General features: G+C 49.6%; 1 protein-coding gene across 1 annotated transcript in view; it reads right to left on the bottom strand.

The window, feature by feature from the left end:
• Window positions 1–6227, bottom strand: part of SQOR (sulfide quinone oxidoreductase) — a 58754-nt gene that overhangs the window by 38202 nt on the left and 14325 nt on the right. The window lies entirely within an intron of this gene.

Genomic DNA, 6227 nt, shown 5'->3' on the forward strand with positions numbered 1-6227 from the left:
AGTGTCTCCAAAATATATACACACTTTCACATCTGGTAGCTCAATTTTGGAAATGAAATGCCTTTATCATTAATCAAAGTGTATACTAGTATACACATTTTGGGGGACACACCATAGACAACAAACCACAGCAATTATTAGCTGTACCTATGACCATCTCCAATAGAAATCAGATTATTTTCTTTTATTACAGGTGTCATCTATATCTGGAAATATCGTTTATGCTCATTACTACTTTGAAATTATGGTAGCTATTAGATCCACTGATAGAGATTGTTTCATGAGTAACTTGTAAAGGCATAGACATTACTACATAATAAATTATTCTACTATTTGACAAATGTTTTGAAACTGGTTTCCTTTACAATACTGTGCGTTTTATTTTATGCCTTTAAAAGTGTTGTTCTCAGAAGGGGTCCTGAGTCTCCCCAGACCTGCCAAAGGGGTGCGCGGCACAAAAATGGGTTGGAACCCCACATTATAGCAAGGGGCAGCCCATACCAATCCAGGGGCTCTGCTCATTGTGTCTTCGAGCAAGCTAGGTTTGGGTTTTTAGACTTAAAAGAGAAACGTAAACAAGAGAGAAAAGAAACCTCAAGCAATTCCTTTCTGTCTCCTCTCCGCCTGCTCCGTACTGCACGTGCCCTAAACGCTCTGTTCTCTGCCAGCCGCAGGGCAGCTGGCTCGGGGAGCGCCCACCTGTGCCCGCGCCCTGTAGGTGGATAAAGTGTCCCCGCTTCGGGCAGCGGGCTGACGTCAGCCTCCGACCGCGGAGCCGGTGCACCCACCGCGCCCGGAGGCGCAGAGTGACACGGTCAACAAGCGGGAGGTGCCAGAACTTCCCACGCACCCGGGCGGGACCCTGCGGTTTTCACCCGCCGCTGACAGCTCTTCCCACTCCGCGCCCCCAACGCCCCCAGCCCTACAAGGAGCGCGAATGCCAGGACCCGGTTCCCGCCGGGGCAGCAAAGAGCTGCTGGTCGGGGTGGGGGAAAGTGCGAAGCTCACCCCCGCCGCGAGCGCAGAGCTGGCCCTTCCCTGCCGCCAGCCTCAGGGGTGCTTTCCGACCCCGCAAGGGCCCCCCCGCCCCGGGTCCGGGGCCCGAGATCGGCGCCCGGTGCCTCTTACCCAGCGGGAGCGGAGCCTCGGGCCACGGCGGTCAGTGTTGGCGCAGCAATAGCCGTGGCTCCCCGCCCGGGCGGGCTCGTGGCCTTGGCCGGGGCCCCGCCCGACCCCGGGGCGGAGGCTGAAGGCGGGGAGAACGAGGCTCCCCCCAGGAAAGGTCCCGCCGCTGCCCCGCCCGGCGCCGCAGCCGGAGCACCGAGGCCGAGGGCGGAGGGCACGGGCTTTGTGAGCGCACAGAGGGCAGAGCCCAGGCTCTGCGGGCCCGGGCCCCCTCGGGGCTAACTCGCTCCACTCCGGCATGCCCTGGAGGGCGGCCGGCGCCCGGCGGAGGCCAGGAGGCCACCTGTTGCTAACCCCCACCTCCAGGTGCTGCCGCTGGGAGGGCGAAGGTGGAGGGGGAGAGGCCCTGCGGGTTTGTGTCGGCTTCTTACCTGGTTCCCGAGATGGCTCAGGAAGACCGCAGTTCCCTACTCATCTCACACTTAGGACGACGGAAGCTCTGCGAAGCCCCAGGTGGTATTTGCCCCGGTGAGCGCAGTCCCTTGGCTTTCAGCCACTGCCCTCCGCACCGTGTTGGGTCCTACTTTCATGCTGCGCTGCGAATGCCCTTTCCAGGTGGGTGCAGTGTAAGTGGTTCTCACAATAGCAGATCTAACAGCCCCCCTCCTTTTTCCCCCCTAGAATATATTTTTACTTATTTTTTATTTATTTTCTTTTTTCAATACACTTTATTGATTTCTTTTTACACAGAGAGGAAGGGAGAGGGATAGAGAGCTAGAAACGTCGGTGAGAGAGAAACATTGACCAGCTGCCTCCTGCACACCCCCTACCGGGGATGTGCCCATAACCAAGGTACATGCTCTTGACTGGAATCGAACCTGGGACCTTTCAGTCCGCAGATCGATGCTCTATCCACTGAGCCAAAACTGTTTCGGCTTTACTGTACTTATTTTTTAGAGAGAGGAAGGAAGAGGGATAGAGAGAATAGGAACATCATGAGAATTATCGATTGGCTGCCTCCTGCACGCCCCCTACTGGGGATGGAGCCCGAAACTGGTCAAATGCCCTGACAGAGATCTGAACCTGGTTCATAGGCTCATCCTCAATCACTGAGCCAAAATGGCCCGGCATAACAGCCCTTTTTAATAATACATACAGGGTGCCCCGTAAGTTTTACTGCAACTTTGGGTATGTTAAAAACTTTCCTCCTAAAGAGTCCTTGAAGATATTATTTCTTTTACATTTTGTTTTGTGACTTGAATAATTTATTTTTTTTTAAATTTTGTTACAATGTTTTCTATCTTCAATCAATGGGACTAACTGCATCTATGATAAAACCACTATGAACATTATAGCTATAATGCAGACTGTAGACTTTTATTGGCAACTCAGTTCCACCTGCAGGACTGCTTCTAGTACATGATCTTCTGAAATGTGGAACAACTCTGGTAAAGAAGTCTGAAAGCCAAGGGAACCCTCCTTCACTGCTGGTGGGAAGGTAGCCTGGTACAGCCACTATGGAAAACCGTGTGGAGGCTACTCAAAAAATTAAGAATAGAATTACCATATGACCCAGCAACCCTTCTTCTGGGTATCTGCCTGAAAACATTTATTCACAAAGATATATGGCCAAGACATGGAAACAACCAGTGTCCTTCAATAGATGACTGGAAAAAGAGGATATGGTACATATACTGTATCCTACCCAAACATAAGAAAAGATGAAACATTGCCATCTGCAATAACATGGATGGATCTTGAGAATATTGTGCTAAGCAAAATATGTCAGACAGAAAAAGTCAAGAATCATATGATTACACTCATGTGTGGGATATAAAACTGAAAGCAACAAATGAACAAACAAAATAGAGAACACTCATAGACAAAGACAACAGTATGGTGGTTACCAGAGGGAAAGGGGGTAGGAGATAGAAAATGATAAAAGGGGATCAAATACATGTGACAGGAGCTTTAATTTGTGGGTGGTAAACACTGAATGCAATATATACTATAGTAGATGATATAGCATAGAATTGCACATTTGAAACCTATATAATTTTATTAACCAACTAGAAGCCCGGTGCATGAAATTCGTGCATGGGGGGGTGGGGGGGGAAGGGTTCCCTCAGCCCAGCCTGCACCCTCTCCAATCTGGGATCCCTCAGGGGATGTCCCTCTCACAATCCAGGACCACTGACTCCTAACTGCTCACCTGCCTGCCTCTCTGATTACCCCTAACTGCTGGCCTGGTTGCCCCCAACTGCCCCCCCCTTTCCCGCCGACCTGGTCACCCTAACTTAGGGGTGTCGAACTCAATCAGAGAAGGGGCCAAAATCTAAAATCCAGCCTAAATCGCGGGCCGAATGGTTTACTGAACAGTCATAAACTGTCATTGTGATGGAAACGCAGCGGAGTGCAGTGATGACAGCGCGGTGCGGGCCACATTGCAAGGCCTGGCGGGACGGATTTGGCCCGCGGGCCTTGTGTTTGACACATGTGCCCTAACTGCTCCTCCTGCCAGACTGGTTGCCTTTTACTGCTCCCACTGCTGGCCTGGTTATCGCAAATGCCCCCCACCAGCCTGGTTGCCCCTCACTACCCCCTCTGCCAGCCTGGTCGCCCCACGCAGCCTGCTGTTCAGTTGTTTGGTCATCCCTCACTAACCCCCCTGCCAGTCTGGTCACCCACACAGCCTGGTTGGCGGTCCGTTAGGTTGTTTCGGTTGTGACGGTAGCTTAGGCTTTTATACGTGTAATAAGTTTAATTTAAAAGGTATTTTAATAAAATAGCAAAAAAATATAAAATTATGGTAGAAAAAAAAAAAAAAAGCTCTGAACAAAATGAATATAATCTTTCAGTTTTACCAATAGATGAATTCCTGGAAATTTCACCCTATGCATATTTGTAATTATCTCAGCTAGAATCCAATTGATTTGACAAAAATATATATTTTCTCATACTTGAATGTTGTGGCAAAAGGTGGGGACACCAGGAATCATACAGGACTTATGATGATTGCTGTACAGCACTGTCCACACAGGTCAGAAGGTGGTCTGACTCCTACCCTCTAAACGCCATGTTTATGTTTCAATCATCTTGACAAACAGAAATGCCCACTTCGCATTCCAGTCACACCACCCTCCCCATCCCAGTTAAGAAGCCCTGGTTTACATGGGAAGACTGCAGGCGGGAGAAAATCGGAGGAGGCATGCTGCTTGCGGGTGGTTTGAGGCTGGTGGGTGTGGAATCACACTCAGTTCAGGGTCCTGAGAATCAGATCTCACATGCTGGAGGCTCTGCATGTATTCATTCTAGAACCTCACCGAAGACCCCTTCTCCCCCGCAGGGACTGCTACATCAGGCAGGCAGGAAGGAGGCTGAGAGTTTACTCACTCACGCACGCAGTGTTCTTTCATCTAAGCCCTGTGCCCCCTACCTGGTCATATACTGCTAACAAAATCAGACTTGGTTGCTACCCATATGGGGCTTGCAAAGGTGCAAAAGTGCTTGGGGAGATGGGAAACTAGGAGAAGCATCATTAAGAGTGGGAAGAGGAAGTGATAGGAGGAGCTGGCACTAAGAACAATACACCCCATTTTAACAACATCCTAAAGAATGAAGAGCAAACCACTAGGGCTCTGGGAAAACACACAGGCTAGTGAGCAGGAAGAACTGGCAACAGGAACTGGGCGAGAACAGGGAATGAAACAGAAAGGGCAGGCCAGGAGGAAGAGCATGGTCAAGAGGCTGCAACTTTACTTTTTTTTTTTTAATATGTTTTTATTGGTTTCAGAGGGGAAGGGAGAGGGCAAGAGAGTTAGAAACATCAATGATGAGAGAGAATCATTGATTAGCTGCCTCCTGCATACCCCCTACTGGGAATGGAGCCCGAAACCCAGGCATGTTCCCTTGACTGAATTGAACCCGGGACCCTTCAGTCTGCAGATCAAAGATCTATCCATTGAGCCAAACTAGGTAGGGCTTTTAAAACTTTTTTTAATTGGTTTTAGAAAGAGAGGAAGGAAAGGGGAGAGAGAGAAACACCAATGTGAGAGAGAAACATCAATCAACTGCCTCCTGGAGATCAAGCAGGGCAAATGAACAGGCAACCCTTCAGGGCACAGGACAATGCCCAACCAACTGAGCCACACCAGCCAGGGCGGACACACAACATTTCATAGAACCCTCTGTTTTGCTGAATCAGCCAGCCCCAACCTCATCCCTTCCCTGCAGCAAATCTTCCCTGGGTGAGGAAGTAGGTAGAGTAGTAGCTCACCCTTCCTCTCTCCATCCCCCCCTTCCCCCCCCAGCCAGCAGATCCCTCCCTAGCTCAGAAAGCAGCCCAGCCAAGGTGGCACCAGCTTCTGAGGGACTCTGTGAGACTTGTGGGGTCCTGGGGGTGAGTCCTTCTATGTCCTGACTATAGGACCAAGCAGCACACACAGTCTTCATCCTGCCAGACCACGCAGCAGTCTCAGAACCTCAGAGGGGGTGGGCAGAGAGAGTACAAGGATCGTGTACTATGCCAGGTTTTTTCAAAGCGCTCCCCATACTCCCAAATGTGCCGTTTTCCTCACAGCCAGCCTACACATCACGTAACCAAAGTTGCTGTCAGGCTATACAGAGTACCTAGCGTTTCTTCATTTGTTACATAGAAGATCAAGTGGTTTTTAAGACAGAAGCAGTAATGTATGTATGGAGGTGCTTCACAAACTATAAAGACTCTGTCTCAACCAGGATTCTTGGTTGCAAGCAATAAACCAGCTCTGGATGACTTACATAGAAGAGAGATATTAAAGGATTTCAGGGGCTCATAGAACCATCAAAATGATGGGGTAACGATGGCAGGAAAAGTGAAAAGAAATCTTTTTGATTCTGCAGAATCAAAAAGCAGAAATCACACACCATCTTTTAGCAGGAAAAGCCTGGCCACCCTCAGAATACTCCCATTGCCTTCACAAATGACTCTAGGAGGAGTGACATAAATATAAACGGACTGAGAATCAGGTCCTCAGTGGGAGTGTCCACTGACCAAATCTATGCCAAAGGCCAGCATCATAGCTGTCAGAACAGGGAGAGCATGCTTGGTCCCTCTGACTTTG

This window comes from Pipistrellus kuhlii, unplaced genomic scaffold (genome assembly GCF_014108245.1).
Source record: "Pipistrellus kuhlii isolate mPipKuh1 unplaced genomic scaffold, mPipKuh1.p scaffold_m20_p_1, whole genome shotgun sequence".
In the NCBI taxonomy this organism is placed as follows: Eukaryota; Metazoa; Chordata; class Mammalia; order Chiroptera; family Vespertilionidae; genus Pipistrellus; species Pipistrellus kuhlii.